General features: G+C 29.3%; 1 protein-coding gene across 5 annotated transcripts in view; it reads right to left on the reverse strand.

Moving 5' to 3' along the window:
• LOC129960317 (CUGBP Elav-like family member 1) overlaps nt 1-24,984 on the reverse strand; it is a 1,029,875-nt gene that overhangs the window by 384,395 nt on the left and 620,496 nt on the right. The window contains exon 1 of one of the 5 annotated variants that reach the window (XM_056073675.1): nt 20,897-21,589. The exons of 1 other annotated variant lie outside the window; for it this stretch is intronic. The gene's annotated coding sequence lies outside the window, so the exon portion shown is untranslated. Of the gene's footprint in view, nt 1-2,302; nt 2,675-20,896; nt 21,590-24,984 lie in introns of those variants that run through there. 3 more of the 5 variants (XM_056073679.1, XM_056073677.1, XM_056073680.1) reach the window with 3 other exon arrangements.

Below are 24,984 nucleotides of genomic sequence, written 5' to 3' on the forward strand. Positions count from 1 at the left end.
ATAAAACACTTTATTTACTATTGCATTTGTGTTATTTATGCACTTCAAACTCAGGAAAATAAAGCTGAGAATTTTATATGGTCAAATCCAATTTTGAAATAAGTTGCAGAGAGCTTATAGTAGTAGCTTATACAAGAATAATGTAGACAACAAACTGTTTTAAGTCAAAATACTTAAATTCTATTTACTTAATGGAACTCTAGAAGTGATACGTTAGAATGTTTACATTTTATACCGTGTTTGTTGTATTTTGATGTACCAAAAGTGTATATATATCATATATTGATATGGTAAACACAATGGTGGCTGTATTTTGATTAACATACTATAGACCTCGCTTCTCTATAGTTGAAAATAAACTGACTTTCCTTAAATATTTTCTAGTTTGCAACAAGATCTCTTTAAATAAGTTTTTGGATAAAAAAAGAGAACTTCGAAAGAATTTCTGGAAGATTATCACCTAAGAGAGGAGGCGTATATTCGCCCATAAGAGTAATGCCTTTGGGGAATGAAGAACTTGTAGTGAATCTTTCAATTAAGAAAGAACTCGGCTCTCTTTCCTCATTTCATTCTTGTAATTTCGTTTGTTTGTAATGCTTTCCATTTCTGTCTATCGAAAATGTAGGCATTGAAAGCAATGATTACGGAAGGAACGAATAGAATGAGAAAATGAAACAAGAAGAAAATGTTATTTTCTTCCCAAACAAAGCTATTTGAATCATTTAGCAAACTGCAATATCTTTTCTTGTTAAGATGGAGTAAAAGTATTTTTAAGTAAATAAGCAAATTAAAAATTAAGTTAAACAGTGTTAGAGTTGTTTATAAAAGTATTTATGACGATTGTTTTTAGTTGTATTTATAGCCATTTTGGTATATTTTTAAACAATAGATGGTAAATTCACATGTATGACTGTAAGGAATATATAAATAATATTTTTATATAAAAAAATGAACTCTGATTTTAATAAAAGTTAAATAATTGTAAATCAATATCTTTTTTTTAATTAAAGTTTGCTTTTTAAAATTTATTATTTTAAGTTAAACCTATAATATTTAAAATATTTCATTATTTCTTTAAGTAGTAAACTGTCCATTATTGATAAAAAATCTAAATTCAAATCTGCGCACTGCGGTGATAAGATTAATTGTTGAAACACCTTTGAAACATATAAAAATTGAAACAAAACAAAAAAATGTTAAAAATATATAAAATTTATTTCAAATAAAGATTATCGTTTCAAATATATTCTCAAACACGAGAGTTGAATTCTCCTTTTAGAGCTAAATGCAAAGTGCAAATTAATATTTGCACATAATAAGGTATCTATGCAATTCCATAAGAATCTAACACACCTTTCAATATAATTTTTGATCGTTTAAAATCTCGTTGTTAATCTTGTTTGATGTTCAAAATCTTGTTTTTAATTGCTCATTTAAATATTTTAAGAAATGTAGAAATGTTGATTCAACACATTTTACTTTTGGAGAGTTATCTAAGTTTTTTAAAAGTATATTAAAGGAGTCATTTTTTAAACCTTTTACCTTAGAAACACATTTAAAATTGGGAGAATATTTAACTAATTATATATTTTTCATTCTATTGCCCTATAGCTGCTAATCTATTTTCATTGAAATAATAATTTTTTCAAGGCAGTATTTTAAACAATGATAAATTAATAAAACTATCAATCATTTAACAACGCGCAAAAGGTTCTTTAAAAAACTGAATTAACGAAACTATAACTACTCATATAACTTTGCAAAATGTCTTCTTCAAAAGAGTATTTAACAAATAAAAAATATTTTAACTTTTTAGAAAGTATTTTAACATATTGCAATGCACCAATACACTTAGAAAATATGTTACAGTATTCTTGAAAATAAAATCGAAGGTTGGTATTAGAAAATCTCAGCAAATAAGTGTAAGAAGTTTCAATAAGCTAGCACTGAATGACTGTGCTATGTCAACCGCACCGTGACGTGATATCATGTGCTTTGTTGACACAAATTAAATGATATGACAATCCAGAATTGTTTTTTCTTCTAACCTATATCATACAGTATAATAAATCATACAATATTAAAAATATCATACAATATAATAAAATTATTTTGATACTTATTATTACAATCAACTCTATTAACATCATTTTTTTGTTAACAAATAAATATAAAATATGCAATAATCTTTTCCATACTAATTAGATAATGCAATCATCTTTAATATAATTCCACTTAATAACAGTACTAATTTAAAATATTTAAAAGCATACAAGTAAAAGGAAAATGGATTAAAACTCACGTTTTGTTTAGAAGATCATATAACACCGTGAATCACAACAGAAGGTTCACTCTCCTAAACTGACGTAATAGAGATGGCGAGACTGATTAACTATGAAATGAAATATCAAACGCAAAACACACTCGAATGTATCATTCCATCAAAGAAAATGAGCACAGAGACTTGCTAAATAATAAACAAGTCACAAAAAAGAGAAAGATGACACTCCGTAATATTAGTCGACGTTTCCGCGCTTCCTCGCAGCCTTATTTTACTAATGATGATCGCAAACATTCATTTGAGCGAGAAAGCGTGACTTTATTTATAGATAATATATCTAAAATAATAACATAATGTTCCCGCTCTAAGTGCTATCTCATCGCTAGAGATTTCTAATTACGTTTAACTTAGTTGATGCTTAAAATGAAAGCTGAGAAGATACAATCAACAGAGCACGCGTCGTGAAATGTATGTTGGAATTGCGCCGCGACTAATCAAAGCAGGAGGAAAAGAAATGGAACGAATGGCATTGAAAAAGAAAAAAAAAACTAGAAAGAAAAGACGCACATCTTTTTAATGTAGACTCTTTCGTAAGCCAATATAGAAAAAACGAATAAATTAAAAATAAAGTGAAGCTTTTTTAATGCCGGGTAATTAGGCCACCCCCACGTATATGAAACAGGGACAAAATCAAAAAGATGAGCTCCTGGTGTGGCGAAGTTTCAGCTTTTAATGCAATCAGCGCTTCTAATAGCTGCCTGTAGACGACATGAAGGACAAAAGCTGGTTGGAAATTAATTACGAAAGCGTTGCTCTTGAAAACGTGGTGCAGGGAAGTGCGCAGATAAGGAAGAGCGATTAATGAAATAACTTTTAAAAACAAGACTGCATGGTGGTGGGTTCCAGAGTAACGCCACCGTATCGATGTCACTATAAGTTTTAAATTAACTTCTCCGGTTAGCGTCACCGTAATTTGTATTCTAAAAGACTTTCATTGTTTTGCTTGAAATAATTCAGTTTAGGGTTTCCTAACGGTCCTTCAGATCAGGAATTTCCTCCTTTCCTGGCAAAATAAAACAGCCGTCCGCATAACCGATAGGTTTTCTCCAATAAAGAGGCTTTACTACGATTGCAGACACAGGATAGTGGATAACGTTGTGCCGCTTGGACTTTATTAAGTTGAGCAATCAAAAGATCAGAAGTCTAGGTTTAGTTAATTGAGCAATTTATGTAATATTGCTGTAATGAATGTTTTTTTTTTTTTTTTTCAAATGACACCGATGAATTTGCAGAAATGGCAATGGCTTCATTATCAAGGGAAATTGCAATAATTTTCATTTCTCTTCTAAAAATATTAATATTTCTTTTCGATAGTTTTAGCAAATGTTTTCTGTTTGAACTTTTTTTTAATAATTTAATCTTTTAATGTATGGCATATTTTCGACATGCATAAATTTTTAATCCTTAACATCTGGTCACTATGGTTACGCTCTTTCGAATGAATCTTATAGCTTTAAATGAGCAATCTATTAAATTCATATAAATTTGCTTCGTGTATCTCGGAAACTGCTCGAATGGTTTGGATTAAATATTATATTTAGGCAAGGTTTTTCTTTTTAAAATTATCCTGAAAAAACGCGATTTTACAACAAACAAAATTTTCTTTTATAACTAATTGTTAGAGTCTTTTTCTATCTGCTCTCATGCCGGCAATGTCATTACAGCGTCATCTGATAAGTTTTTGTGGTACTTGCATTGTCGCCATAGGATGATAACCTAATGGTACCTCAAAATTTTGTGAGATGGCGCTGATGGATGTGAGATGAGGTAAGATTGAAAAATATTCATATGTAATCAGCATGTAATTCGCATCTAAATATTTTCCCTGAAAAACATGATTTTACAAAAAACTGCCGATTGATGCTTAGTCTTTCAATGTTAGAGGTTACAACAAAACGTTTTTAAAATCGAAACAAATACTACTTTTCTTATTACTGCTATTGATATAAGTTCTATGGAATCGAAAAATTGCTGTTATCGAGTGGCAATTGTCATTTAACTAAGTACAAATGTTAAAATTTAACAAAATTTATAATTCCGGTGTATGTAAGTTATTTCACAAATAAACCGTTCAGGATTTGATATGTATTTTTCGTATTTTATCAAGACCTTAATGTCATTTAATTTATCAAGTAATTGATAGATACCATTGAGAGCTAACAACTAAATGTTACTTAATGTCATTTTCTTCATTGCATAATTGATCGATACCAGTCAGGACGAATGACAGAGCTATTAACTAAATTTTGATCTTTTCTCATTAATATGAAAGAAATAATCCATATCGTTAATATTATATAAGCCCTTTTTTAGAAATCTTTATATCTTTTATTAATTGGTAAAATACAAATATATATTAATGATCATGAAACATATCATGAATTATATGGATATCACTTATTCAATTTCTCATTCTATGAAATATTCTGCTAAAGTTTTATAAGCTGACTGTACGAACCTTTCTTTAAATGTGAAGAAAATATTCTTTAAATGGTAAAAATCAGGTTTTAACTTTATAATTTGAAGAAGTAGGTAAGGAATCATCAATATATAAATGTACCAATATATATTTAATTAATTTATAAGAATGACTTCAACGATTAATTCCAAATATATATATCATGACAAACGATCCACCTGCATTAAAGAATAAGATTTTTTGGTTATTGTTTTAAATAACCATGGTAGAAAATTAAATACATAGAAAGTAACCTCTCTAAATTAATTGGTTTCAGCCTTTGCTTAAGCATTTCTTCTTTCAAAAAAAAAAAAAAAAAAAAAAAGATTGATCCTATAAAACTCCATATTTCTGAAGTATTACACCCGCTATTCAGAGTAAAAAAATATGTCGTATTGCGATGCAAAGAATTTTCAGAATACATGGACAAAAGACTTTTTTGAACTTGAGACTTCTATATTCGCTGAGGGGTTAAAAACATAAATTTTTTTCATTTTCTTTATACGCCACTAAAGACTTTAAGTGAAGACTACATTTTTTTTGCTTATGATATTTTTTTACTTTACAAAAATATCTTTTTTATGATATAATCCTTTAAATCTTGAAATAAAATGTTTCTGAGATGACGAGAATTTTTTAATCGTGAAATATTTAAAAGAAAAAAAACACTTTTTTAATTCAGTCATTATAAATACAGTATTCGCTACTTGTAGTAATCATGGATGTATCGATCAATCGATTGTATTGATAAATTCTGTCGAAACTCAGACTTGAATATGGGAATCAAGTTAGCATATAACGAAATGATTCTAAGCTGGGGGAACATTAGTTTAGTCTCTAAGTTTAACGAGTATTGATTGGGTATATTTATTTGTTAGCGGAAATATATCTCTATTACAATTTAGTTCTTACTTAAATATATATTTACTGATTTTTTGAATCATTTAATAAACTAATTGATATTATGGGGCTATTTTGAAATGTTAATTCGTTCAAAAATATTTTGGGACAATGCAGACATTTCTTGTGCATTATTTTGCGCATCTAAGTTGAAATTGACAGTTAAAGATATTACGTCTTGTTAATTTCACAAGACTGATATGGTTATATTAATTTAACTGGATTTTACGTGTTTTATTATTTCAATTAGTATATCTTTAATTATGCATATTAATTATGTATTATATGTAGATATGTATGTATTGATTCTTACAACAGAATAAATGAAGTTTTACTGGAGTAACTAACAATATTTCAGTATCAAAGCAGATTTAGAAAAGTCTCAAAGTTAATTAATTCCTAGGTACAAAATGGAGAAGTATTTTATTTTTGATAGGAATGCTATTAATTTCATTTGTATTTAACAGAAAATTAGATTACTTTTAGACATGAAATTTTAGAGAATGAATTATTGATCTAGATGCCATCCTCATCATCTGATCATTGTTCAGAACTGCGTACAGCCATTGTGTATCTTCATTACAGATCATTAGATATTAATTTAGTAAACCATTAAGTTATCAGTCCCTAATGATAATTAACCTACGTTTCAGTTGAAATGAAACTAGAAAAAAATATATAACGAATACTAAACCTGAAAGTGCAAAATGATACGATAAATTTTTTTAGTGATTCCTAAAATACATCCCTCTCAAAAATATAGTGACAAAATTAATCGATTAATCAGTAGCACAATTAAAAATTCATATCTGAAAATGAAGCAAAAATCAATGCTCCCAACCTTTTATAGTTATAGAATAACCAAACCTCCACAACGAAACAAAAGTATAGAAGCGTAGTTTCCGTTTCTGCATTCTTTCGAACAACGCAGATCTGTGCAATTCATCACTCAACGAAATTCAGTTTATTTCTGTTTACTTTTGCCTTCCCTACAGAAGTTTAAAAATACAATGTGCATTTCAAAAACAAGCCGATAAGTAACGAGAATAGTTTGAAAATGCAAGGATCCGCGGAAAACCTAATTATTAATTATGAAAAAGTGGTATCGCATCATCCAATTTTCTTTCCATGAATGCATAATTTATTACTTTCCCCTGCATAGCAAAAGCCCGTTGCCACAACTCTGCGAGGAACGCAAACGCATATTTACAACTCACGCACATTATAAGGCAAATCTCATATTTTAATGACTTATTCAGGTGCATTTTGAAAGATAGCGGGGTAAGTGTAATACCCTGCACACGAGCTACGCTCACAGCTACAAATTCCGACCTTCTTTTGAATTATGAACCATGTAAACTTTAGGGGAGGAATGGGGGATCACCTGCACGAATGACTCAGTCAAAATTTAAAAGGTTTTACGTATTCAGTGTTGCCTGTAGGATATAGAGAAAGTCAATGCAGTTTAAAATGCCGGTTTGTCCAATTTGATTCTAGCGACTGGAGGCATATTAACATATTTAGAGACACCGTCACATTCTAGATTTAATTAGTGGTTGGTACGCATAGAAACATTAACCACAATTTGATGTGGCTGCTTGTTATGAGGCTATTTCTGAAGAATATGAAGACGTTAAGAAGGCTCCCATGGACCTCTGGGAGAAATTAGCGTCGATAAAATTGCATCCGTCACTGGAAAAGAGCAATTCGCCGAGGAAAGTTTATGAACACTGCCAGAACAGTCGACTTGGAAGTGTATAAAAGTTTTCTAAGAAATGGGTTCGGTTTCCGAGAAAACTTATTTTATATTCTACTTGCTATTGTGTATTGATCTGAAGTAGTTCCTTTTAATAGTTGAAGTGGGTAGGATTAATTATGAATGTGTATTCAAGTATGATGGAAGTCTGTAAGAAAAGCAAGTAGTTATAATACAGAATTCAAAAGGAGAAATGGTTTGAATGAATGAACTTCGTTTAATGCAAGCTGTTCGTTTTTAAGAAGTATTAATATGAACTAATGTGCCTATCACTGGAGAAAAGAGTCCTTTTTAAAGGATTAGTTAAGGAATTATTTATCGAAATTTTCCATTACAATGGATTAAGAATTTAATATGCGTCACCGAATTTCATGAAATAAGCTTAATTGTAAAGATATTTTTATGCCACTTTTGTTACCGAAATATCATCCAAGCTTTTGTAGTAAATAAAAACAGTTAAAAGTCAAAAGAAGAATTAATCCTAATCCGATAAGAGATGAATAAAATGCAATTATCCAGATGCAAAGAAAAAAATAATAACTTAATGGTAAAAATAATGGTGGAGTGTTGGAAGTGCTTTGTTAAAATACTTTATACATTAAACAATTTTTTAACATTTACCACGAACGAATTTGTTCCCTTTGAAATACATACTTAAATATTTATTTAGCGATTTTTTTAACAAATAATAGCTATATGAAACGATGTAATGCGATTAAAAGTTATCTACCTTGCATTTTAAAATATTTTCAAAGTAAATATTTAAGTTACATTAACAATTAATGAAACATCAAAAGGAATACTATAAAATATTTCAACAAATATGAAAATTTTCAAAACGATTTATATGTCCCCTTTTGATATTATTTCGAAAACATAAGGGAAAGGTATTAGCTATAAAATATTTTATAATATTACATTTTCTACCTTGAATTTAAATGAATAATTTCAATGCTTTACATATTCCTTTCATTGTATTCATCGCCATTAAGTAAACTGTGAGACCATACCGGAAAAATTAATTAAGTAATATCCAAAAGCAAGTAAACGCTTTGATTTTGATTTTATTTAACAAATCAGAAGCAGGTAAACATATTAGTATAAAATACCATTTCCCATCCTTTGAAGTTTCAATATTTTATAATCCTTTTAAAATTCCGTTTCAGTACTTTTGTTCAAAGAACATACAGATGAAATAAATATTCTACAGTATAAAGCTTTAAAAGAAATTTAGAAATATCGGCATTTATATAAGTCTGGAGGAAAAATTTTTTACAATATGCGACATTATTTGAAATCTAAAAATTAAAATAAATGTTAAAAATAAATAATTTGAAATCCGAAAATTTGAATAAATGTTTATGTTATAATTAATATTCCATCAAGGTATATTATGTTTAGCAATGATATATACTGCAAAAAATAATTAAGTTACATTAAGCAATTTATTAAAATAAAGCCTCACTTACGAGATTAAATAAAAATTCATGTGCTGAGAGGCATTGCTAAGTAAATATCAAGGGGAATTAAAACTTTCGCTCGCTATTTAAATTAGTTATATTAACATCCCGTTTTGAAGCAATATTAAGTTCATGTTCCTTACAAATTTGAACCGCAGTCAGATGGCGAGAACAGCACCTGAGCTTGTCCCCCATGTTCCGAATGTTCGCACCACACCAGCGGTCCTACATTTTCCATATTAATGAATTTAATGAGTACCAGACTTGCCTCCATAGCGGTTCTTTCTGTTGAATCAGGTTTCAAACTTCAAACCCTCCGTACCCGAAGCCGAGACTTTTTTACCAAGTCAAAGCAGCCCGTTTGCCATTTGCACAAGTATGAATAGGGAATAATTCGTTTTCGGTGAACATAGTTTCAAATAAAAAAAAATAGGTAATTATTTTTTTGTCTACAGAAGAATTATCTTTTCGTAGATAACATTAAAGCTATAGGAAAAGAATGCTAAATTTTTTTAAAAAAATCCTCTATTATTATTTTAATTATTTTTTATTTTCGAAAAATAAATGCATTAAGGTTGAGATTCTAAGAAAAACAATAAATAAAAACTCAACTTTAAAAGAAACGAAAAATCTGAAGTAAACTTGTAAATTATGTTAATTTATATTTAAAATTTTAAAAATGAGCTACTTTGTTTAATAAATAAGCTTATTTTTATTTCAACTTCCAACGAAATTATTTTGCGCTAATTTAAACAGTAGAATTCAGAAAAATATTTTTTCATTAAATAATATGATGCTTTAGTCATCAAATCAGTGATTTACTTTAAAATTACCAAATAAATAAAACCGCATGCCGGATTTCTGAATTTCGAATAATGTCAAAGATTTATGTTATTTTTGACCAGTTTACAAGCAAACAACTAATATAAAAATAACGAAATTTTATAAAATTAAAAGAAGGGGACTAATTTTTGATATTAAAAATTATCATTTGAAGGCTTCTTTCCAACTCACAGCATTCATTCAATATGAAGAATAAAAATGAATGAATCTGAAGAAGAGCAATAAAAGTATTTATAAAATATATCACTATTACTACCAACTAATCAGTATCCCGGATAGAAATTCAGAAAATTCAGTCACTGTCCATGCAACAAATAAAATGTTTACTATACTTTAAATATTATTTCTTTTTTCATGTGGAATTCTTTTTCAGAACTGTGAGACAGTTTCCCGACAAGTATTACTAAAACAACTAAAAAACTTTGTTTCAATTTCTTTAATTAGAAGAGCCACAAGATAATTAACTAAAATTACTTCCTTCTTGAATCATCGATTCCAAAAATATTAGCCACATATCCCATTTCAGAATAAAAATATTCGAATGATTATATTAGCACATAATAGTTCTTTTCAATCATGAATAATAGACAGCTCTCACTTGAAACGTTTGTGTTCTTTTCTGTTCCGTCTATGGATTCTACGTCACGCTTTGGGTGTGACACAATTCCTTTGCTCGTAAGTGTAAGACATCTAATGTATGATCAGTTGCTCTTCGATTCTTTGTTCTCAAGGATAACTGAATTCCCTTTTCTGCCAATGAACAGCTGCAAAAGATTTGATTTCGAAAGCAAAACAATTGGTTGCGTCAGCATTCGAAACATAACGCGTCGTTTACAGTTTCAGATTCGAGAAGAAATAGGGAAAAATTATGCAGCAGTTTTTGTACTTCAGTAAAAGAATTTGTCGTCTGCTTTTAGATGCATTTTAAAAGTAGTTTCGTATTTACAGTATTTCAGAATATTTGATTTGAGCTATAGTTGCGATTTTTGAATCGGATTTTCCTTATTAAAAGAATGATAATATATTAAGAAAAGCTCCCAAACTGAAAGAAGAAGTAAATACAATTTAATTAATGTTAATGAAATTTATATAGATTAAATAACCAAAATTTACAAGAGTAATTCAAGATATTAACTTTTTTTTTACATTTATGTTAGAATAGGAGAATGCAAACTCTCAGTTAAACTGTAATTCGATTCCGTATACTGTATAGTTGTTAGAAGTTGTATCATTAAAATAAATTTTCTCTAAAAATAAAAGAAGAAAAAAAATCGAAAAGTTAAATATTTTTCAATCACATTTCGAAAAAAGATACGAAAACTTCATTAAGAGCCTTTCTAGTGTGATGTATTTATTCTGCCATCTAAGTTTTTTATAAATAATTTTCAAATATGCTCTCACGGATTTGTTCATGACGAGGTAAATATATATATATATATATATATATATATATATATATATATATATATATATATATATATATATATATATATGCTATCTCATTTAAATTTATTACACACATGCAATGCTTAAGAAACGATAATATATCATAAAATTTTGTTGGCATTTATTTCAATACAATTGAATAATTGTAATAACTACAATTTGAATAATTGTAGGCAATAGTGTAGCAATTGTAGGTACATTTTAGATTTAGAAGGCAGATGATTTTTTTCTAAAGTAATGGACTGTTTTCTTTTTCTTCTTACCAAGATAACATGTACCACATAAAGTCACGTCAGATATGGGGATGAGATATTTCTGGTTTTATTGTTTTTTCCCATTTTTCAGATGGCTACAATGACGGATAAATGATTGAACAGTAATGATGCGGGGTCGAATTATCTACACTTCGATAATGGGATGTATTTCCTATGGGAGGGATTGTATCATGGCTGGTGATGGCCGTTAGGACTACACCTTATTATATGCCTTCCGCGTTGTCATAGCTACTGACATTCAAATACCCCTTACGCTCTGGCAGATCGGAAGGAATTCTCGTATGATTACCGAAGTAATATCTTTGCATTAAGTAAATTTTGGCTCCATTGTTGAAATATTATCATTAAGGAAACGAAAACCATAATGAATTCGGGTGTATAATACAGTACATGCGGGCTTAGTTCACTTTTATGCCAGTTCGTTGTAAATCGAATAGCCGAAGCTTAGAGCGACCATCTCCTCATTTGTATTGGATGCAATTTTCATGAGAGGTGTCGTATCAGATGTCTTTCTCGTCTGACCATCGTTACAGTTATGAGTCCCATGTATAGTTCTTACGTAGTTTCAAAATGAGGCATTAATTTAAATGAACTGATTTAAAATAAAGGACATGGATATAAAATGAGCTCATGCTTGTTATCTATCTGGAGAGTTATGAACTTATATCTGGAGAGTTAAAAAAAACCATTATAAAATAACAAAAAAAAAATATCAACAAAATAAATCAAATAAATGCAAATGTATTTTTAAAAGTTTAACTATTCTTCGATTATTACAAATTCAAAAACTGTAAAGTTTCAGCTTAAGCCGGATGATCTTTGTTACATTAATGAAATATACGGGGAAAATCAACATTTTTTTTTTTTTTTTTTTTTTTGCATAGTTATTACATTTTTGTTAATTTTTAACAAACTTTTATTTTTTGGATTTATTATTACCATCCAGAAAACATTCATTAATTTTAAACTGTCGTTGTCCAGAGACAGCTCTGAAAGAAGAGAAAAATTCAACGCGGAAATGGGAAGAATATTAACGAACAATATGTATTTTTTTTCTCTCTTTGGAATTTTTTAAATTTCTCGCCAAATTGGGAGAAATATTTTGACAAAGATTTTGATTTAGCTTCTAAAATGTTTTTAAGATAATTTTACAAATAAAATATTAAATAATTCATTTTATAACAATTCTACAAATATTTATTAAAAATAAACTATTATATAGACATTTTATAATAAAATTAAACGAATATATACATCCTTTTTTATATAAATCTTTGAAAACATCACTGTTTAGATTAAAATATTAAAAACGCCGGAACAAATATTTTCTCATAAACCGATGAAAGTATCTGTAATACAACTTAAGAATGAAATGATGATTTACTTTGTATTATCAACGAGACTTTTAAAAAAATATCTTTATCTTGGAATATATTTCAATTTCAGTTCAGTTCATTTACATTAACGTCCCGTTTTAAAGCAGCACTAGGGCTATTTTGGGATGGACCTCGTAATTTTGAAACGCGGTCAGACGGCGAGGACGACACCTGAACTAGCACCCCTTCTTCAAACTTCCGCAACACACCAGCGGGAGGGCAATTGGCCCCGATGGATTTAACGTGCACCGGACATGACGATTCTTCCATGGAATCGGGTCTTGTAACTGAAACCCTCCGGTTCCGAACCACCTAACCACCAGGCCTCCGCAGTCCATGAAACATATTTCGAGGAATACTTTTAAAAGTACAATAGAATGGAATCAACTTATTTTTCATTGTAGAATATAAAAATTAAAATTTTAGAAGAAACAAAACTATTTTTTTAAAAATAGACTGGTTTTTGCATAATAGTTTATAATATACAAACACATAAAAATTAAAAATTTATTCTGACTTTTATCTTTATAATAATTTTTTATCTAAAATATGTTTAAATATTTTTCTTATGGGCTTTATTTTTATAATTCCAAAACAATAGTATTCTAAAGGGAATATTTGATATTATAGATTCTTTTTAACATAATTAGCAACAGTGATCTGGATGGAGAAATTCATTCTCGAGACTAGGTGAAGCCTCAAGTTTATATACTCGCCCTTTTGTACCATTTTAATACTATTATTTTATTATATAATTTATTAATATAATTTATCCAACCATCAGGAATATTTATTTAAGCACTCAAAAATGATATTATATATATGTAAAGCAAGTGATACCAATAAAACTTTACACATTATTATTTAACTTTTTTTTTGATAAAATTTTGGATAAAATATTTATGCTCGTCCTTAAAATCTTGAGTAACGAATATTCACGAATTTGCGTATTCTCGATAACGTTACATTATTTTAAAATTTCTAGAACCCAGTCATCTTGTAATAAATTAATTTATTCAAATTTTGATTCTATGCGAATGGAGCCACCTGGTACAGAATTTCAAAAAAAAATTTTTTTTAAAGGTTCCATTTTATTTAAAGTAAAGATTTACAGTTTATGTAGATGGAAATGTAAAAAAAAAAAAAAAAAAAAAAAAAAAAAAAAAAAAACCTTTGCAATTTAATGCAACAAAATTGTTAAAATAAGTTTTTATTATTTATTCAGCCAGTTTAGCAAACGAATGCATGAAAACGGAAAAAAGAAATATAAGAAGCAAAATATATTTTCCAATGGAAAATCGTAATATTAGAAGGACTCTAAATTGTAAACAATGGTACCAGCATTTGACCAAACGGCCGTCTTTATTTAAGATTTATGTAGTGCGTAATTACAGATTCGGGGATAAAATAACAACCCATTATGTTAAGAAAAACCATAATGGTACTTATTTTATGCCTAAATGGCTATAAAACTGCTAAAAGTGTCGACATCATGAAAAATAACCTTCGGATGAATGAATCGTCAGGAAGTTTTTGTGTTTAGCCGATTTATATACTTCCAGCAGTAAAATACACAAAGAACGGTTCATCTGAGGCGTAAAAATATAGCCTCTTCTGACAATAAAGCAATACAGATACATTAGAAGATCAATCTCCAATATGGATCTTGTTTTATAACGCAGACGATTTTTTCCCCTGTTTATTCTACTTTTACTTAAAGTTTTAAAACAAACCAACTGCTTATAGTTTAAACGGAAATGTTTAAACTATAAGCAGTTGGGTTGTATGTTTTTTTTTTCTAAAAACAAAACAAAAACTGTTAGATTAGATAAAATAAAATAACGAAAGAAAAATGGAGTATTTTCATCCCCGATGCTTATGATATCGAACAGTTTAACATGATAAGTTTTTCCATTTATTGAATCTGAAATGTATCTCTGAAGTTTTTTTTTTTTTTTTTTTTTTTCCCCTTCGGATTAAATTTTTTTTTTTCGTATTTGTTATTTCAGATAGAAACATTTTATGTTTCAAAAAGAAAGACGGGAATTTATGTATTTATTTACTTGTTTTAGTATGAACAGGAAGGAGAAAAGAGGAGTGCCTGACTTAAAAGTTATAGGAAAGGAGAGATACAATTGGAAAAAAATCACAGGGAAGGTTATATATATTTGCATAGAGAGCATTTATGAAAAAGTATGATTAATTACAGAGAATTTCTAATAACCAGTATACACGTTTGAAAACAACTTGAATACTACTGGATAGTGATATTACAATTGTAGCCTAAGAAGATGATGGCTGCTATAAGACTTCATAATTCGAACTTTCAGACAAAGCCCCATGACCTACTGAGCTACGAAACATTTTTTTTGTTTTGTTTTGTTTTTGTGAAACCAAGACATGAACACAGCATTTGAATCCAAAAATCACCATCATGATTCCTTTTATTTGTTGATGGTCAACAATTCATTGTTCCGAATTTGCGTTGACAAGACAATTCGAAATATGGATTTAACATTTGCTACTTCACACTCACAATTATATGAGACGATATGACTGAATATTTAGTATAATAATATATAATATTTAATAATTAGTATAATAAATTATAATTTATTAGCATAATAATATAATTTGTTAATTAGGACCGCAATGGCTAATACTAGGCTTTGGATTGGAGGATTCAACTCAATTTCATTAAAACCTATCGAGAATGCGTGTTTGGTAAAGGCCAAATTTGGCGTCATCAGTCAAACGTCCTCCCGTTGATGTGGTGTGAAAGCTTGGAAAGGAGTGTGCCAACTTTAGTATCACCCTTGTCATTTGCCTACGATTCGAATTACGCGACCTGTTCTCAAAGAGCTCATATTCGAAACAGGACGGAAATGTAGTTAACTAAGTTGCGTAATAATTTATATTACATGAAAGTTCATAATAGATGCAAAATAAATAAGTCGTGTTGTCTGGCTCTAAATTGAAGGTTTAACATTTGAAAATCACTATGAGTTGAAGGAAAAATTGTAGGTTAAAAACTGGTAAACGATGTAATTGCCAAAAAATTTCAAACATTTTTCACGTTTAAGCCTCAAATAAGCAATGCTTTATAACGTAGTTAACGCGAAAACCCCTTGGAACTCAAAGTAGTTAAAGCGAGCGTGTACAGATGTCGCTAGTGTATATTTCTACGGCTACTAGAGTGTTTTTTTTTTTTAATTTACTAAGAATTATACATTTTACCTCATTTTTAATTCTTGAAAGTACGAGCTATAAATTTTAAAAACCCTTGTCAAAGTTTGATTACAGCCATTTTAAAAGCTACGAATTAACCTAAATTTACTTCATATGAAAAATTAAATCAATATAAATTTGTAACATGCTTTACAAATCGAACTTTTTCTCTGCGAGATTTGGAAATTATGGTTCAGATATTGCTTAGATAGCTGTTAAAAAAATACATGTTTTTATGACTCATGTTAAAATTACAAAATGCGTGTTGTTAGAAAATATTTATAGAATTTGACAATAAGGGTACCTAACGAAATAGAGATAATTCAATCAATAATCTCATTATCTAATAATAAATAAATGCCGACAGAATATCAAGTAATAATATGTTTCAGTCAAATTACATATCGATTACATGATTTATACATTGCATGTCATGAGCATATTCAAGGACACTTGAGCAGAAAAAAATAAGTTTGATTTGTTATAAAAAAAAAAAAGACATGGTTTCATCCTGGGAGACTAAACAATCTGCTACGTACTGAGAATTGTTTGCATTCATTTACACAGCAAGCTGCTTTTACATATGTATGCATATTAATATAGTTTGCATGATATAAAGGAATGATGCTGCGTCATTGCTTTGCACAATAAAAACACATAACCTTGGAGTTCATTCTTTAACAAAAATTTCTAATAAAAATAAACTGTCACTATTTTTTTACATGATGCTTGGATAATTCCATGTACTCTTACAATGATGCTAATTATAATTCGTTAAATATTCAAAAAAAATTTTTACTAATTAAATGTAAAATGGGCCTGAGATTTGGTAATGCGTCGATTTTTCTTAGGCAGCTGGATTTTTAAGCAGAATAAAAATTGAAATCATAAAATACAAATTTAGGAGTATTAGCATATATAATGTGTTTAACAAAATAAATTTCTTTTAATATAATCCGTGAGCTTGGCTTATATAGAAACTATTTACTGATAGGCCAGTAGAATTGTCATGAAAAGTGTGAGAAAAAATAAATAACAGTTTTTTTCAAAAGTTATTGAGCTGGCAATCTTAAACAGGCCTCTAAGTGAGAATCCGGATATGTCACAGGATTACGGGGGTTTACCCCGATTTTTAAATAAAAAAATTATTATTATGAGAGTAAAAGTTGAAATTAAAAAGTTGTAGGAATTATAAATATCTGCGAGATCAAATGCTTAAGCATAATGTTAATGCATAGCTTAATTAAGTCAGAAAAAAAATGTTATTAATCGAGCTATTTTTTTTAAATCACTTAAATACGAGTAATATAGAAGGAAATAACTGATAAAATTTTAGATCAATAACTGCATTATTTTTTAAACAATTTTACATCTAAAAATTCATATATATGTATTTTCTATCAATCAGAATACGCGTCTAGATAAAAAAAAATCCTATTCTAAAAGTGTTCTTTACGATTTAGAGATACATAATAGTAAATATAAAAAAAAAGTGATGAAAAGTAATTTTCATTTCAGTTTTCTTTGTTGCGACTGATTCACGAAATACATTTATCGGAGTTCACTAACATAACAATCATCGGAAAATGAATTCAGTTTTAATAATTGAGAAAATATTTTAATTTCAAATTTAATTTCCACCACTTTTTTTAAAAAAACGGCTATTATAATTCTTTTTGAAATCGTACTTCAAATAGAATAAAACTCAGTATAGGATTTTTCTCTCCATGAATTCTGCCTAGAAGAAAAGTAATAACAGGCATTTTTAGACAAATCAGCTTTTTTTTCCAGACAAAGTAAAATTCTTAAAAAAAACCATTCAGATATCGATTAGATGTTTTTATTATTTATTTTACATAACTAAGTAGAATTTCAAAAATTTCCCTCAAATCAAAAATATAATAAAAAATATTTTTCGAAACGAGCATATTAAAATTTACCTCACATAATTAAGGCAACCTAACATTTATTGATTTTTTTTAATATCTGCAAATTTTTAATTTTAACTTTTCGTCTCAGACAAATAGCATTTCATTTAAACGCGAAAAAAAAATGTTTTCGACTCTTCCCCCTCTTTATTTGGCAATTTATTTGGATATAAATTGCTGTTATGTATTTTTTTCATGTCAAAGTGCAATTCTACTGGGATGCCTTTGATTTTAGGTAAATTTAGTCATAAATAAGGCGTACAATTTTAAGTTTTCAGAAACGAAAAACACAAAATTTTGAGTAAATTAGTGATGTGCTAACTTTTTTAATAAAATTTTAATACAAAAAATATCTATTTCATTCATTTAGTGTTAATAATATCATAAATGTAAGAGAAAATAAGTTTACCTACAATTATGTTAGAACATACATCAACATATGAACAACAACACATTTGAATATTTCGAATAAGTGCGGAATGAATAATAAGTCATAGAACAAAAATAAAAAGGTATCATGGCAGCATGAAATCATATAGCAAGCCTTTCCCTTCCACATTAGTTTCAATCACCAATGTAGTTGATACATAGGCGCCATATCTCAATCATACGCCTTGATTCTTCTTCTGAGTATAACATTGACCTTAATCTCAGATTTGATGAATCATGATTTTCTACATATCGTAACTGTTTAGAACTGTTTTATTATACTTAATAATTATGAAGTTAATAGAAATTTTTTTGCATCTAAATGTATTGAAAAAATCATAATAAAGTTATAAATTCTCTCTCCTACCACCTTCCAAAACACCAAAGTGTTCAATAAATAAATAAAAAAATATACCATAATGAAAGTCCTGATCGCAGTGCATTGCTGACTATATATTTTTGTTTATAAAGCTTTGAACAGCTTAATGCACGCTACGTTATTTCCTGAATCATTTAAGTAGAAAAACTTATTTATGATACGATAGAAAAAAAATAGCTGATTAATCATACAACATAAAAATGATGAATGAGTTAGCTGAACATGATAATTAAAAATGTTAATACTTTTTAACATCGCTAAAATGAATATTTTCGTTAATTATCTTAAAATCATATTCTTGGCTCCCAAAGCGATTCATTTCTGTGCCCGACTCCTTGGATAACTTTAGTCATGACCTTGCAGTAAGCGCAATGTATAGCTGGAGCGGATTAAAATGTCTTGGCAAATAACTAATTGCTAAGCTAGTATCAGCGCTAAGCCAAACGGAAAATTAGGTACTGCGTTAGGGAGGAAGGAAGGCCGCAGCGTTTCATTTGAATGTTAGGTAGAAAATGCTGCGCCAGGACTAAAATTAAAGTCCCTCACAGACCCCCCAAGAGAATTTAAGGAAAGAAAGTTCTCTTCCTCAATGCTTTGAAATAGTTATTCAAGTGTAAACTAAAGTTTGGAATAAACATTCATGGAGAAACGGGAGATTTTATATATGTACTGCGATCCTTTTTGTTTATGAATTTATTTTTATAGTTTGACTCGAGATGACAGATATCGTGAAAATACAAAATTTCATTCTGGTTTTATGTTCCAGTTAGAAAAGAATAAACTGCACTATAAAAGATGAAACAACGGCAATACAACTTCGGGAAACGTACACTAATCTAGAAATCGTTCGAAATTCGAACTAAATAACCCCATTAATTTGAAAAATCATCATTTGATTCCTATAAATCTTCTAGCTTTTTTATTGATTTGTTTTTTCAGTTTTAAAAGTTTTTAGCACAAATATATTATAGGTTTCGCTGTTTAGCAAATATTAAAATTCTATTACATTTTCGCTTTTAAGTATGCGATTCAAACAAAAAATTATGAAAGTAAAATAAAATTTAAAATAACTTTGGGTATAATTTATTAGTTACTTCAGAAATTGATAAGATATCATATTTTTATTTTACCTTAACTAAATCATATTTAATTAATTTTTTTTTATCACGATAGGTTCTGCTGGCGATTTTGCTACGACAAACTTATTGAAATTGTATGAATTTTTAATGGTTTAAACTTATTGAAGAATTTATAAAAACACAAAAGTCTGGAAATATATTAAGAGAAAAAAATAACAGAAATATATTACATTCCTTTCTATATGCGCTTTTACGTAATAAATGTAATTACGGCAAGAAGCAATAAATATTTACGGCATGTAAAAAAAAAAGTGCGTCAATATTGACTCTAAACATCATAAAAAGAACAGGTGGTAGATGTCGAAGTAAATTATCCCATTCAGAAAAACAACTACGTTTCTAAATAATAAATACTTTTCAATTTCATTGCTATGGTTTTCTACAACCGGAGATATAAAATCCCATTTTCCTTATACGTGGTATATTTCTTTGGCAAAAATAAAGAAATTTACAAATTACACAAAATAAAAAATAACGATACGTATGAGAGTAAGAAATTTTTTAATATTAGTTTTAGGTCGTATCTACAATTTAATAATTGCGATAATTTAATCAATTAAATATCCATACCCACAATCCATTTCCTGCGGACAGATAAAAAATACATAATTAAAATTAATATTAAAGATATAAATGTCATCCATTAAACAATAATAAAATTATTGGATATATTTCAGCTTTACTTAATTTTATTTATCAAAGGTTTATTCAAATATTTTTGACGATGAATTTTTGAATAATTTATAAGTATTCTAAAATAAATATAAAAATATTTTCTCGCATTATGTTCCGCTAAAACGTAGATGTCCCATAATGAGTCTATAAAAACAAATCCCTCCCTTTGATATTTTAACCAGATATCTTTTTTTAAACAAGTCACACCAATATAGTTACGCTAGCATTAAAATGCAAACTACATTTTCATCAGCAATACTCACCCCTAAAACTTGAAAAGGAGTACGAACTTCTCTACATGCTACTCCAATGCCCTGGAGAAAGAGAATTCAGTGTCTCTTGCAGTGAGAGTTTTTTTATCGTAGCAAACGACTGGAGTTGTTCGGAGCGGCAAAGAATAAATTGTCTTTCGTCACTCTTTCTACTTCTCCCACTCTTTCTTTAAAACCTTCTGCAAGTCTTCCTTATCCTCCAAATAGAGCGAAAAAGACAGGTGCAAAATGCACGGAAATGAAAAGAGCTAGCAAACACCTCTACATCGCAGTTCGCACGTGTGCTAGGTATTCCTCTACAACCGCTCTGCAAGAGTTCAAGTAGATGGACAAGTGCCAATGTCCGATAACACAGTTCCGCACTATGCCACAAACAGTTCAAAACAATTAATCAAAAATAGTCAGAGTTTTAAAGAGTCAATTAATGCAGACAACTTTTAAAGTTGCACCCACAGGCACTAAAGTCCGAGAGCTGGGATGCGACTGCGAAGTCGCAGGACGAGCAAGTCGCCTGCGAGAGTTCTCACCAACACGCGGGACAGAAAAGTTCTTTCAAAGTCGAGCGCGAAAAACGTGCGTTGCGTCGAGTCCTAAGTCCTCTAGTTGAGTGTCTTTGTCGGCAGGTGAGCTCCGAGTGTAGGGGAGAGAAGTGAGCTTCGCGAGTAGAAAAGGACTGTCAGAGCATGCGTAGGGTCGCCTCCACTTTCGAGCGGTTGGGGAGCCGAGACGGAAACGTCCGACCAATCCAAGACCCCGACGAGAGATGCAACAGACAACACGCGTATGCTTTAGTATGATTTAACTTTTTTTTTCTTTATAAAAGGGGAGGGAAACTTTCTTTTTATCTCCGGATGCAGATGACCTTTCATCCGGAGTTAAATCGAGGGTGGGATAATTGCACGTCCAATGTTCACCCAACAGGACAATAGATAAAAGAATATAAAACTACACGAAGTTTGAAATACTCGGGTGTTCATAGAAATGTGGGGTAAATTTTCATTGAGAGTATATATCTATGTGGAGTGTAATTAGAAATAAAATCGACTATTCAGAAAAAATAATTTGAACGGCAAATTTTGGTTACATAAATTTCAGATAATAAGGTACATAATAACATAAAGATCAGAAGAAATATCTGGTGAAAACGTCATCTACTAAATTATAAATTTTCATTTATATTCATTCATTAAATTTACATTTGGGTCTTATGATATTTGAAGTCTAAAAATTATAAGAGACGCAAATGGAAAAGAAAAAATAAGTATCGTTTTTTATTAAAAATTAAATGAAACTGTTTTATAATTTTAAATAAGGAAATCTGATTAATCCATAGTGGATATGTGGGTAGCTCTGCTTTATAATGTGGTGAATGTAAAAAGTGTTTGATAATATTCTAAACTGTAATAGAAAGTGTAAAATTTAGGCAATATTTTGCGATTTCATAAACCTTGACTTTTCGCATTTATAACTTCAATCATTTTTTTTTCAATTCCTACTATTAGTTCACACTCTTCCTGTATATTATATATATATATATATATATATATATATATATATATATATTCTAATTTTCAATCGGTTATAAAATACTTTTTTTTCATCCACTCAAGTTCAAATACATTTTTTTAAACTTCTAGTGAATGTTACTTGATGTTAATGCAGTTTTTTTCAAATATTAATTAATTAAATTTGTCCAGTAATTTCTATTTGGTCGCCAAATTCGTCGTCATGTCACCAAATGGTCACCAAGCTCTGAGATTACTGACGTGACACCCGATCATAAATAATATAAATATAAATAACAAAAAGTAACTAAAATAAAAAAAAAAAATGTTGACCTAAGTAGAAACTGACTTTAAAAAAATTATTTTTATATATTACTTGTATTGTCAGTTAATGGTATCTGTCGTACTCCTGTAATTTTTTTAATTCGTAATTGATATGCAACACGTTTACAACTAATTTATTATTAGATATGGACTGAATTATGCTTATATCGAAAACTTTTCATCTTTCTTTCCATATTTTTCATATTTGATTTTTACTTTCTCGGATACGAAGTATAGAGGAATTATTGCAATCATCTATCTCTCTGAGTTCGTAAAACACAATTTTGGCATTATTTTTGTCTGTATATCTATCCGTCCGTCTGTCTGTCTGTCTGTAAACATACTTCAAAATCGCTTTAAGATAAATGGATGAAATTTGGTATATGGACTTAAGATCAAATTTTGTAAATTTCTGCCGACATTTATATGTCAAAATCAAATTTTACATTCAAAGGAAGTCTGCAGGCTTTCCTATTCGAATATAAACAAACTCTGTAGCTTCAAAACGCAAAAATCCAGATAAATAAAATTTGTAACACATGTTTAGCAATTAAATTGCAGATTTTTAGCAAATTTTGAACCAAATCCTTAAAGGATTTGCCGTTCTATCGTATATACCTTCGTATGCATATAAACGCAATAACTCATACGAGCAATGACTTAACAAAATTCGGTATGTGATCCTGTGATTACAACAATAGGTCCATGTCAAATTTTGTTTATAATCGGTAGGAAAAAAGGTATCCATAATTTTCAAAATGTATATTCGCATGATGGATTCAGCCAAAATTTTGGATTTATACCAAAGATCTATATTTTATAACTATTGTTCGTTAGTGCCATGCAGGATATTCACGGCTTTACTCAACGTCCAAAAGTTTATGCTTGAAAAAGAATTAAGAACTTTGTCCGCGAGTAGGCCAGAAAGTTTCTCTTGCCGATTTGAGAAGTCATTTATTTTTCTGAAATGCACATCAACGAGATTTGATGTTCATATGACCGCCAGCTTAGTTTCTACTGCGTTCTAAGTGAAGTAACTTTAATTATAGGTATCCGATATAATTTTTTTTTATTTTTTAGCTGAACAATTGATGATGCTACAAAAAAAAAAGATAATGTTATTCCAATAATTAAAATTATTCTACAAAAAAGTTATATTTATCATCCCTATTGCTATTTAATATCGGGTCCGATAAGAAATGGGAAAGAAGGTTCTTTTTTTTTTTATCAACTCGATAATTTTTCAGCTCATGTAAAACATGGATTATCCCCTTCAGATTTAACAAGTCTAGGCACAAAAAACATAATGTTCTATAATGAGTAAAAACTGTTATATTTTGTTAGTATTACAGACGATCATTTTATTCAGAAAATATTTCTGTTCCGAAATGGCAGTTTATGATAAATATTAGATAACGAAGCTCAATAAGAATTAGTTAACAATCTTACCTCCTGGAGAAATACTCTGATATAATCCCTGAACTACTTAAGGATAAAATTAACTTTAATTTTCATATATATTAGTTTATATTTTTTAACATGTGTCAAATTAGCTTTAATTATCATGCAGAACGAATTAACTCGGGTTATGTCCTTAAGCGGTTAACGTAATTAACTATAATAGCAGACATGTCACTCAAAATAAAGCTTGATTTTATATAGGGTTGGAAAACACAACTATGACCTCGGAAGACAATTACCTATGAGAGTTGCAATGGTTAAGGATATTAAAGAGGATGGCCCAACAGATTTTATTAAGGCTAGTTTTTGATTTAATTATATCGACGCCTCATTTCGAAGCAACAAAAGACTTATTTCAGAACGAATCTCGTAATTTTGAACAATGGTTAGATGATGAGAACGATATTTGAGCCGATATACCTCTGTCCTTGCTTTTCGTTTCAAAACCAGAAGGAGAATATTTGACCCCAAAAGATTTTGTGTCCACCAGGCCAACTTATACACTGATTTTATAGTAAGGAAATATAAATAAATATTTGTTGCGGGGTTGGTACAAAAGGTCTGGATAGCTCTTGGTGTAGTGGCTGGTGATGCCTGGACACATGCAAGTTCTCCTAGAATGTAGGGCGAAAGAGTTGGATGCTGGTCTCTCACATGTCTAAATGTGTCTGTGTTTCGTGTGGGACGTGATTGTGTAGTGCGACCTCATTGGGTCTTCGCGTACGGCCTCTGGCTCGGACGGGTTTAAAATGCTATACGCTGATTCGGTGGAATTGGTTTGGAGCCTAG

The sequence above is a fragment of the Argiope bruennichi genome, chromosome X2, assembly GCF_947563725.1.
Source record: "Argiope bruennichi chromosome X2, qqArgBrue1.1, whole genome shotgun sequence".
Classification (NCBI taxonomy): Eukaryota; Metazoa; Arthropoda; class Arachnida; order Araneae; family Araneidae; genus Argiope; species Argiope bruennichi.